General features: G+C 38.2%; 1 protein-coding gene and 1 non-coding gene across 2 annotated transcripts in view; one reads left to right on the top strand and one right to left on the bottom strand.

Moving 5' to 3' along the window:
• Positions 1 to 12,871, top strand: part of MAGED1 (MAGE family member D1) — a 99,432-nt gene that overhangs the window by 55,541 nt on the left and 31,020 nt on the right. The gene's annotated exons all lie outside the window — the stretch shown is intronic.
• LOC115932510 (U6 spliceosomal RNA) lies at positions 12,239 to 12,342 on the bottom strand. Its single transcript, XR_004068782.1, has one exon. It is a non-coding gene; the product is annotated as a U6 spliceosomal RNA (small nuclear RNA).

Raw genomic sequence — 12,871 nt, forward strand, 5'->3', positions numbered from 1 at the left:
ATTAATAACAAAATTCTGTTCTCAAATGCTCACCCTAACCACTTTCTGTGGTGTAGACAACGTGGAGTGGGATGGAAAGCACAGGCTCTGGGATTGGCCAGGATAGCTTCACCATCGGGAACAAGGTAGAGTTACCCAGTTCTTAAAAAGATTGAGTAGGAATGGAGAGGACAGATGTGGTGAGAGCTTCAGGAACAGAGTCAGGTCATTCTAGGAATTATAACCAAACAAGCCAAAATAAAGTAGAATTCAGCCTATAAGGAAGTGGAGAAGCTAGGGTATGTGGCATGATTTTCTCCCCAGATGGATTTAGCTATAGGTTGCTTGTGTATCACCCAGTATTCAGAGGAACTTGAATTTGAAATTGCTTCAGGAATATGCAGTACTCTAGCACTGAGTCAAAAATAAGCGTGACTTTCAGAAACTCAAGGTATAAGAAATATTAATAAATTGATTTTCTACCTTCTCACTTCAAGGAGGCAGTGTGCTACACCAGAAAGTATTCAGGATCTACCTTCAGGTATAACTGGGTTTATTTGCCAGCTTAACCACCTTCTAGCTGTGTGACTTTAGTTATATTAATAAATCTCTTTGAGTCTCACCTTGCTCATTTTTTTTTTTAGGTCAGGATATAATACTGTACCAAGTTGTAAGGATTCTAGATAAAGGGTATAAAGTGTCTAGTACAGCGCCTGGCATGTAGTACATACCTAATAAATATGTTATTGAAATATATTATTGTTGGTTCTGCAAGGATCTTAACACTCTGTAATAGACCTCTCCAACCCCAGTTGAGGAATGAATGTGTTACACTTGTGTTGTGATAGTATTAATCACTTTAGATTATGGGGCTTCTGCTGGCTTATATGGTACCTTTGTGTGAATTGTAAAATAATACCTCTTCCTCAAAAGACTTTCTTACCACTTGCTAGAAAATTGTCATAATAAACACAGATATCTTTGATGGTCATAATGTGAATGGTATTCTGCAGAATCATGTGGCCCACAATTTGCAAAACCTGCAGTTGGTAGGCTGAATAATGGCCCCCCAAAACTGTCTGCATTTTAATCTCTAGAACCTGTGAATATATATTACCTGAAATGGTAAAAGGGACTTCGGCAGATGTGATCAAATTAAGGATTTTGAGATGCAGGGATAATACTGGATTATTAGGGTGGGCCCAATGTAATCACAAGGATCCTTATAAGAGAGAGGCAGGAGGACCAGACTTATAGAGAGAGAATGTGAGGACTAAAGGAGAGGTCAGAGAGGAAAGAAGATGCTATGCTGCTGGCTTTGAATTTGGAGAAAGGAGCCATGAACAAAGAACTGCCTGGGAGGCAGAGGTTGCAGTGAGCTGAGATCATGCCACTGCACTCCAACCTGGGCAACAGAGTGAGATTCTGTTTCAAAAAAGAAAGAAAGAAAGAAAGATCCTGTGGGTAGGAGTGTGATGGATAGCCGGGTGCATTGGTTCACATCTGTAATCCCAGCACTTTGGAAGGCCGAGGCGGGCAGATCATTTGAGGTCAGGAGTTCCAGACCACCCTGGCCAACACTGTGAAACCCTGTCTCTACTACAAATACAAAATTAGCCAGGCATGGTGGTGCACATCTGTAGTCCCAGCTACTTGGGAGGCTGAGGCAGGAGAATCGCTTGAACCTGGGAGGGGGAGGTTGCAGTGAGCTGAGATCACGCCACTGCACTCCAGCCTGAGTGACAGAGTGAGACTCGGTCTCAAAAAGAAAAGAAAAAAAGGAGTGTGATGGATAGATTGGAAAAGAGAACTGCGTGCAGGGAGACCAGTTAGGAGGCTATTTATAAAGTAGATACTGAAATCTGGGTTAAGGCAGTGGGAATGAAATGAGAATACCATATATGCAAGAAATTTGGAACTTGGTCACTGACTAGATATAGGGGGACTGATGGAGAAGAAGGAATCAAGGATGATGCCCAGTTGTCTTTCTGCCTTGGATGGTTAACAAGATGTAAAAACCATTCATGGAGAACTCAGAATAAGGAGCAGGTTTGTGGGGAAAGAATGACCTTTGCAGTGTCCAAGAGGAATTATTCAGTAGGTAGTCCGGAATTCATTCTGCTGCTGTGAAGCAAGTAGGGTTACAGATAGAAATCAGATAGAAATTTGGTAGTCATCAGATACAGAAGTGGTGGTTTTAATTGAAGTATCAGTGAGATTGCCCCGGGAGAGGGTGGTGTGGAGTGAGGGAAAAAAAAAAAAAAAAAAAAAAAAAAAGACCCAAGGCAGAATCTCAGAAACCTAGGCATTTTGAGGGAAGACAAAGCTGAGAATCAACAGAAGAAAGGTAGGAGGGGGACCAGAGGAGATACAGCATTCTTGTTCTGCCCTCTTGTGGCAAGCTGAGTGTGTCCCAGCATAAATCTTCCCTCTCTTGTCTTCAGTCTTCCAGGTCTCTGACTCATAATTCCATTCCCACCCTACCTGGGAGAATGGAGCTGCCAGGTCTTCTCATGGTCATTTCTCAAATGTAAAGCTCCTCTTTGATTATTTCTACAATTCAAGAGCAATTTGGACCCCACCCCCATGTTGCAAAAGAATAAAAAGCAAACAGTGGGGCGGGGCTTCAGTTTCCACATTTATATGCTCCACCATCTTTTGATCTATTCTATTGGCCTCATTAATTTTAGTACATCTCAACTCTCATCATATCCCTTCGCTCCCTTTATAATTAAAAGACATTTTATTTTGAATTTTTTATAGTAAATATACTGTATATTATAGCAAGACCTATGTATGGCTTAAAAAAGAAATAACAAAAAATAGCAGTATTAGCTTCACTTTTTTTCACCACCAGACTTGAACACTTGAAGGCTAGAGTGCAAATTAGCCAACTTTGAAATCTACTTCTTTTGGTTTTTATCTAAATACCATTATTTCATGAGTTACCTATTTCAGATATTAGCTGTTGACTTCCCATTATGGTAGATGAAGATTTAATTCACTTTTTCTCCCTCAATTACCTTCTCTATTCTTTTAGTATAGCTATAGCATACTTTCTGGTTAATGATGTTTATACTATTGTGATTGTGCAAACATTGTTCACTAAAGAGACAGGTAGTGAATTGTGTCTACATTTCTGTTTTGAACACATTTGTATCATTTCTAGAGTTATAATTCGCTTTTATCTGTGTATTTTTATATATTTATATTTGAGGCAGAGTCTTGCCCTGTCGCCCAGGCTATAGTGCAATAGTGCGATCTTGGCTCACTGCAACCTCTGCCTCCTGGGTTCAAGCAATTTTCCTGCCTCAGCCTCCAGGCAGCTGGGATTACAGGCGCCCACCATATCCAGCTAATTTTTTTGTATTTTTAGTAGAGATGGGGGTTCACCATGTTGGCCAGGCTGGTTTCAAACTCCTGACCTCAAGTGATCTGCTCGCCTTGGCCTCCCAAAATATCCTTATTTTTTCTGTTAGCTCTATCATATGTCTATTTTTGTGTAACTGCTAAAAAACGTCAGAGTATTCAGAATATTTATTTTCTAGAAATCCCCTTTGTAGAGCCTTCTCTCTTGATCCAGTCTGGGCTGTTTTCAATCCTGAAAGCTTTTGGGATTTCCACTTTATCCCTGATATTCTAAAATTTCATGATGATGTGTGGATATTTGTATATCTGTTGTCCTAGATACCTGGTAGGTAGACTCTTTCAGTTTGTATGTTTTTGTACTTGGACTCTGGAAAGTTTTATTATTTCTTGGATACTTTGTGAGCTCCATAAGGACACATTTTTATCTATTTTATTTATTTCTGTTTTTCCAGTGCCTAAAATAGTGCCTGATACATGATAGACATTTATTTGTTGAATGAATTACTATTTACATTTAAAATAATAAAAATGAAATAATGCCTCCAGACCCACCGACCAGGACAAGAAATAGAACATTATCAGTACTTTAGTGCCCTTTCCAATCACACCTTCCTGTCCGCCTCCACCTAGAGATAATACTACCCTGATTTTTGTATTAACAATTTCTTTGGTTTTCGTATATTTTTATCACTTGTATATATGTTTTTAAACAACATATTGTTTAGTTTTGAAAAAATGGAAAAGCGAACACAAACCTAGTTGTATGAGAAAAGGGTACTGTTGCCCCTGTTAGATAGTCTCCCAGGAAAACAGAGGTTCTGCGTCAAAAACTGATTTTAGCTTCTCTGAGAACATATAAAGCCATTTCTGGGATAATTAGTGAATGAGGTCATGAAATTTACTGTTACTGATGAAAGTCCTATCTGTCTAATTTAATTTTTCTATTGCAGGTGACATTTTCTCTCTTTTCAGCTCTCTTAGAGTTATAGTTGACAAAAATTTTACATATTCAAGGTGTATACATATTCAAACTGATATTTTGATATAAATATACATTGGGAAATGATTTCTACAGTCAAGCTAATTAACATATCCATCAACTCACAGTTACCTTTTTTGTGGGAATACTTAAGATCTACTCTCTTAATGAATTTCAAGTATGTAATACATTATTACTAACTATATTCACCATGCTGTACATTAGATCTCCAGAACTTACTCATCTTACAACCACAAGTTTGTATCCTTTGACCATCTCTCCACTTCCCCCACACACTGGCTGACCTTGGGTAACCACCCATCCACTCTCTGTTTCTATGAGTTCAACTTTTTAAAGATTCAGCATATAAGTGAGATCATGCAGTATTTGTCTTTCTGTGTTTGGCTTATATCACTTAGCATAGTGTCCTCCAGGTTCATCTGTGTTGTTGCAAATGGCAGGATTTCCTTTATCAAGGGTGAACAATATTCCATTGTGTGTGTGTGTATGTGTGTGTGTGTGTGTGTGTGTGTGTATACACACAATTTCTTAATGCATCTGTTGCAGACACTTAGATTGTTTTCATATTGTAACTATTGCTAAAAATGCAGCAATGAACAGGGGAGTTCAGATGCTTCTTTAAGATAGTGATTTTATCTCCTTTGGATATACACCCAGAAGTGGAATTGCTGGATCATATGGTAGTTCAATTCTTAATTTTGGGGGGGAACCTCCATACTGTTTCTGCTAGTGAGTGTACCTCTTTATACTCTCACCAACAATGTATAAAGGTTCACTTTTTGCCACTTTTTGCCAACACTTGTTATCATTTGACTTTTTGATAATAACTATCATAACAAGTGTGAGATGTTATCTCATTGTGGTTTTAATTTGCATTTCCTTGAAGATTAGAAATGTTTAACACTTTCCATATACCTGTTGGGCATTTGTATGTCTTCCTTGGAAAAAATGTCTATTCAGTTCCTTTGCCCATTTTTAAATTGGGTTATTTGTGTGTGTGTTTTTTTTTTAACTACTGAGTTAACTATGTGAGTTCCTTATATATTTTGTATATTAACCCCTTATCAGATATATGGTTTGTGTATATTTTCTCCTAATCTGTGGGTTGCCTTTTCATTTTGTTGATTGTTTCCCTTGCTGTGTAGAAACTTTGTAGTTTGATGTAGTCCCACTTGTTTATGTTTGCTTTTGTTACCTACCTTTTTGGTGTAATAACAAAAAAATCATTGTCATGTTCAATGTGAAGGACCTTTTCCGATGTTTTCTTCTAGAAGTTGTATGTTTTAGGACTTGCATTTAAATCTCTAATCCAATTTCCAATTTGAGTTGAGGAGTGTGAGAGAGAGAGAGAGAGAGAGTGTGTGTGTGTGTGTGTGTGTGTGTGTAAGATAATGATCCAATTTCATTTTTTTCTGCAATGGACATTCAGTTTTTCCAACACCATTTGTTGAAGAAACTATCCTTTCCGCATTATGTATTCTTGATACCTTTGTCAAAGATTAGTTGACTGTATATGCATGGATTTGTTTCTGGGCTATTTTATTTATTTGTCTATGTGTCTGTTTTTATGCCAGTACCATGTTGTTTTGATTACTATAGCTTTGTAACGTAATGTGAAATCAGGAAGTATGATGCCTCTGACTTTGTTCTTCTTATTCAAGATTGCTTTTAGTTATTAATAGGGGTTTTATTGAATCTGCAGATTGCTTTAGCTAGTACGGACATTTTGACAATATTGATTCTTCCAATCCATGAACACAGAATACTTTTCAATTTATTTGTGTCTTTTTCAATTTCTTCCATTATTGTTTTGTAGTTTTTAGTGTACAGATCTTTTACCTCCTTGGTTAAATTTATTCCTAAGTATTTTATTGGTTTTGATGTTATTATAAATGGGATTATTTTCTTAATTTCCCTTTTGGATTATTTATTGTTAGTACATAGAAATACTATTGATTTTTCTATGCTGATAGTATATTATGTAACTTAATTCATTTATTAGTTCTAATAGTTTGTTTTATGGAGTCCTTAGGTTTTTCTGTATATACGATTATGTCATCTGCAAACAGATATAATTTCACTTCTTCCTTTCCAATTTCGATGCATTTTATTTCCTTTTCTTGACTAATTGCTCTGGTTAGGGCCTCCAATACTATGATGAATAGAAATGGTGAGAGTGGGCATCCTTGTGTTGTTCATGATCTTAGAGGAAAAGCTTACAACTTTTCAACATTGAGTATGTTGTTAGCCATGGGCTTGTGATATACGGCCTTTACTGCTTTTGGGTACATTCCTCTTATACCTAATTTGTTGAGAGTTTTTATCATTGAAGATTTCTAAATTTTGTTTCTCTTTCTCTTTAAGATTGTAATTTTTTTTCTTGTTTCCTTGAATTCAAGAATTTAATCAGGGTATCCTGAGTATATCTTAGAATGTAAGCTCCACAAAGACAGGGATTTTTGTCTGTTTTGTTCACTGATATATCCCAAGTGCCTAGAATAGTGCTGGCTATGTAATAAGTCCTCATTAGATGAGTTGATTAAATTAATGTATGAATGCATAAATTGAGGAATGGATGGATGAACAGGTACTCAATCTTGTCTGGAATTCAGGTAGCCCTTTCTTTAGCTCAGGGAAATTTTCTTCTATCATTTAGTTAAATATTGCCTTTCTTCCTTCTATTTCTTTTCTCCTTTAACTCCCCATCCATCTCCCATATTCACATTTTAGGTTCATTGACACTATCCTCTAGGTACCTTGTCTTGTATCTCATTGTATCTATTGCTTTATGGGTTTTTTTTTTTTGCTCAGTGCCTTGATATAAATCTTGCACTTAATTTTCTAGTCAAGTAATTCAGGGCTCATCATTGACATCATTTTTCATTTTATTGTTTAATTGGAATTTGATACAGTTTGGATTTGTGTCCCCACCCAAATCTCATGTTGAACTGTGATCCCTAATTTGGGAGAGAGGCCTGGTGGGAGGTAATTGGATCAAGAGGGCAGATTTCCCCCTTGCTGTTCTCATGATAGTGAGTTCTCACGAGATCTGGTTGTTTAATAAAAGTGTGTAGCACCTCCACCCTTCTCTCTCTTCCTCCTGCTCTGGCCATGTAAGATGTGCCTGCTTCACTTTCACCTTCTGCCATGATTGTGAGTTTCCTGAGGCCTCCCCAGCCAAGCTTCCTATACAGCCTGTGGAACCATGAACTAATTAAACCTCTTTTCTTTATAAATTATGCAGTCTCAGGAATTTCCTTATAGCAGTGTGAGAACAGACTAATATAGAATTTGTTTTTAAAGCTTTGAGCTCTAGAAAGTTTTTGTGTGTATATGCTGCATTTTCCTCAGGTGTTCTTATTACTTTTTAGTCAGTTTTTACATATCTTGTCTAATAGCTTTGTTTTATTTCTCTCTGACTGCTGAAACTTTTTAATGTTTGTTTTTATTAATGATCACTTTGTGGGCCTTGATGTAGATTGGAATGTATTTGAGTCAGTACTGCTAGAATATCAACTATGTGCAGATATGAATGGTGTTACTATGGAAACGAGGTCACATGTGAGTTCTGATCTTCACACTGCCTTATTTCCAGCGAAAAGTTGCCATTTCTTTAGAACACTGATTGTCCCCGGATAAAACTGTGAAAATTCCAATATTTAGGCCTAGTCACCTTGGACACAAATTGCACTCTGAAATATTGTTCTTTCACTGAGAGCAGACAAGCACAGTATTTAAGTTTATATGCAAGGGCTCAAAAGCTAACACAAAGCTAGCTAGCAAAAAGAAAAAAGAAAGAGCTAAAATGACTGTTAGATGTAATTCTACATAACCTGTTTTTAACAAGAGCATTCTATAAGACTAAATTCTAAATTTTTTCATCAAAGGGTGTTTTTCTACTCCTGATTAATTTTCACCTACTGTACCATGGTAACTCTACCCATTCAGAATTTGAATTCCTAGTTCAGGGAAAGGAGGAATCTGGGGTAGTGGCAATGCAATATCCTTGTTTAGACTTGATGTTAATTTGTATCAGTGTTTGCTGGTAATGCTAATCAAAAACAAACTCCACCTAGAAACCTGTTAGTGGTAAAACATGGATAACACCAGTAAAGAGAATTTATATGATTTCATTGATCCATTGTGTGGAGCTGTGAGGGATCAATAAATAACACTCATCTTTCCTGACTAGATTCAGAACCAATTGAAATTGAAAGATGTAGGAATCAGATAAATGGAACTCAAAACATCATCGTTATTACTGAGAACACTTCAGAGAATATGGCTTTAATGTGGACTTCCTAATATTGGACCCCAGAATTAAGCAGATTTACCTAAACCACCATAAGCAATGATGAAAAACCACAAGACTCTGGGCCAAAAGTGGGCCACTTGATGCATGATATGTTTTCTGTAAGCATGTAGATGAAGGGCAGAGAGCAAGAGCCTAAGCCAAGCTGTATTAGTCAGGGTTCTCTAGAGGGACAGAACTATATATACACATAAAAATAAAGGGGAGCTTATTAAGTATTAACTTACACGATCACAAGGTCTCACAATAGGCTATCGGCAAGCTGAGGAGCAAGAAGAGCCCATCCGAGTCCCAAAACTGAAGAACTTGGAGTCTGATGTTCAAGGGCAGGAAGCATCCAGCACGAGAGAAAGATGTAGGCTGGGAGGCTAGGTCAGTCTCTCCTTCTCACGTTTTTCTGCCTGCTTTATATTCGCTGGCAGCTGATTAGATTGTGCCCACCAGATGAAGGGTATATCTGCCTTCCCCAGCCCGCTGACTCAAATGTTAATCTCTTTTGGCAACACCCTCACAGACACACCCAGGATCAATACTTTGTATCCTTCAATTCAATCAAGTTGATACTCAGTATTAACCATCACACAAGCATACTCAGATGTTTCTTCCAAACATACTAGTCATATAACTCATTCCTTCTTCTGTGGACAGAAAAGCAGGAGTGTTAGTCTATTTGAAGTTCTTCCACTTAGAAACATGAGAAGTAAAGATTAAGTGTTCCCTCTAACATAGCTCAGTGATATATTCAGTATTGCCATGTACTTGAACTTGTCTATCTCTTCAGGACCAAAAATATCATAATTTTGCTGTGACACGAAAGGTATTAGGATATTTTAGGAAGACTGTAGTACAAATAGCTCAATTACAGAATATCATGTTAATGACATATCAATAGAATATTTAAAACCCCATCTAAATGCTATAACAAAACATGAAGAAATGCTTCTTAAAGGCAGATGTACCAAAAGGAATCCATTCACCACTCTCTACCAATGGGAACATCAAACATTGTACCTTTAGAGCATGGTATGTTTCTCCACTTAACACCTACTAGAACTCTGCAGTGAGGCTTCAAGTGAGAAACTTCTCTGTTATATCTGGGTTGATGTAAGATCCACATATCAGGAAAGTAAGTGTGTGTGTGTGTTTGTGTGTGTGTGTGTATGAGAGAATAAGATAGGAGTGGGGGACAAGAAAGGAGAGGAGAGGAAATAAAAGAAGGAAAATGAGATATCAGGGAATGAGCACCACAAGTGTAAAATCCTAAGTGATGTGGGTCATGTGTTTGATGGAGAGATAGGGAGAGTATTGTGTGGTAGTGGGGTAGTGGAGGTATGTGGCCGAGGTATGTGTGATAATGGTGTCCATGGGGACAGTGTAAGGATGGTATGAAATCACTGTGATCATGAAGACAGAGGCAATGTGAGTGACAGTAACAGGAAGAGATCAGAATGTGTGTGACAGTTGTAGTTATGGTCACAGTGTATGTGAAAGACAAGAATTGTGCATGTGTGTGAATATGGTTGTGTGAGAAAGTGGGGAGGGAGAGGACAGGATAATGGGACACTGGGATCATTGTGTGTGTGAAAATGTGGATGGGACATGTTGATGTAGAGGGAGGATGGAATGGGGCAGGTGTAATGTCATTATGGAAGATAGGTACATGATGGAAGTGAGAAGGTTGGTGTATGTCTGTGTGTCTATGTGTGCTGGGGAAAATGAGAAGTGTGTTTCTTTGTGAGGACAGATGGATACAGTGAGCATGGGTAATCGCAGTCAATGAAAATGTGATAATTTGGAGTGGGGAAATCATGAGTGTCTGAATAGGGTTGTTGAATAAAGTATATGATGGGAAAATGCAAAGAGTTTCTGAGTGCCAGTGAGGAATGGGGAATATATGTGTGTGAGAGCAGAGTTGATGTGGTTATTGGTTGTGAGTATGTATGAAATGGAGGTGGTATGAGAATGTGTGGAAGGAGATTTGGAGGATGATACAAGTTTGATAATGGAGACGTGGACTGTGTGTATGATAGTGGGTGTGGCTAGACACTGCGTAATGGCGTAGTGTAGGGATTGAGTAATTGGGGTGTGACTATGTGAATGATGGGGATGGTGTGTATGATAATGGGGATTGATTTAAGTTAGTGGTATTTGACAGTGGGTGTCGTGGGTACCATATCTGTTCTGGTCTAAAGACATTTTATTTATGATAGTACAGGATAGGACAGAGTATGTGTGGAAATGGGAGCGATAGAGACAGTGTACATGTTAGTGGGCATATTAATCCATTTTCACACTGCTATAAAGAGATACCTGAGACTGGACAATTTATTAAAAAGAAAGAGGGTTTAGGGTGCTGGTATTGCAGGCGTGAACCACTGCCCTTGGCCTGGAAGATCTCCATTTTTATGATTTTTTTCATTTTTAATTTTTTTTTAAGAGACAGGGTATCCGCCGGGTGTGGTGGCTTATGCCTGTGATTCCAGCAGTTAGGGAGGCCAAGGCAGGCGAATCGCTTGAGCTCAGGAGTTTGAGATCAGCCTGGGCAACATGGTAAAACCCTGTCTCTACAAAAATAATGCAAAAATTAGACCGGTGTGGTGGCGGGTACCTGTGGTCCCAGTGCTTGGGAGGCTGAGGTGGGAGAATTGCTTGAACCCAGGAGGCGGAGATTGCAGTGAGCCGAGATCGTGCCACTGAACTCCAGCCTGGGTGACAGAGTGAGACCCTGTCTCAAAACGAAACAAAACAAAAAAAGACGGAGTCTTGCCCTGGCGCCCAGGCTGGGGTGCAGTGGTGCTATCATAGCTCACTGCAGCCTAAACTCCTGGGGTCAGGGGATCCTTCTGCCTCAGCCTCCTGAGTAGCTGAGACTAGGAGGGTGAGCCACCGTGCTGGGCTAAGACCTCCATTTTTAGACACTTTATCTCAGTGTATTCAAAATATGGTTCTTGGACAAGTGTGGGTTGGTGATCTGGTCTGCCATGAAACTAAATACAGAACTGAGCCTAAGTGTTTGGGAACTTTTACTGCAATTTTAGAGTGATTTTATTTATGTTGAATCAATAATTTAAAAAGTGAGGCTTGTATTTTGTATTCTATAATTTACTGTAATATTTTTTCTAGAAACAGACTCTTATTTCACAAAAGTATTGGTTGAAACGAATTAAAGTGAACAAAAAACCAACTGGTTTTGCACAAGTAGTTTGAGATATATTGCTCTATCTTACTCAAAATTGATGTGTATGTGATTTCTTTTTCTATAATGTGAAGTTTTTGTTGTCGTTGTTCTTTGGGGATCTTGTGCTCTACTCCTAAAATATTAATGTCATGCAGGATTCCAGAATTGTTTTGTTTTGTACCAGATATTTGCCTTGCATATATAAAGATGTGGTCATTCTTTGCATGCTCTTTCCCCAGAGACACATGTAAATGGAGTTGTAATTTCCTGTTGGTAAACAGCAAGTATTTAAATTTAGAATCAGGTGGTAAGGTTGATATGTAGAAGGGTAATACATTGGATTGCCTTCAAAGTGATATCTTTTCCAGTTAACTGTTAACTCACTAGTTTACTGTTTTTCTTTTCTTTCTTATGCTTCATGAATTTGTGTGTCATCTGTACAGGGGCCATGTGCTAATCTCTGCACGGTTCCAATTTTAGTGTTTGTGCTGCCAAAGCAAGCACGGCTTTTCTTAATCGTATCAAATATTACATGGTATGTGAAAACAGTATAGATCTGGCTTAAGGTATTTCACGGATGACAAATGGACCTCATGTTATAGAGGAATGAAAGATATAAATTAATAAAACATGATCATGATAAGAATAAAACCAAACTAAATCTCCTCTCCAGTGCTTGGCAGCACACTCCCGGAGAGGGTTCAGGCTGTGTGTGGCCCCCCAGCAGGTGCTCAGAGATGGCTTAATGGCCTCGGTGACAACAGGAGCCCAGACTGCATAAGATTCTGCCTCTGCAGATGCAGAACAGTAGGGGCCTCTGATGTGCTTGAACACCTGTTTTGGATCCCCATTTCTCCTCAAGAAGAGACTCCTTTTTAAAAATTATTTTTTTTGAAGCTGCATTACTTACTGATTTCCAGAGTCCTCTTACACCTGCCACTTCTCAAGGGAATATTTTGGGCATAATCTTTTTTTTTTTAATTATACTTTAAGTTATAGGGTACATGTGCACAACGTGCAGGTTTGTTACTTA

The sequence above is a fragment of the Gorilla gorilla genome, chromosome X, assembly GCF_029281585.2.
Source record: "Gorilla gorilla gorilla isolate KB3781 chromosome X, NHGRI_mGorGor1-v2.1_pri, whole genome shotgun sequence".
NCBI lineage: Eukaryota > Metazoa > Chordata > Mammalia > Primates > Hominidae > Gorilla > Gorilla gorilla.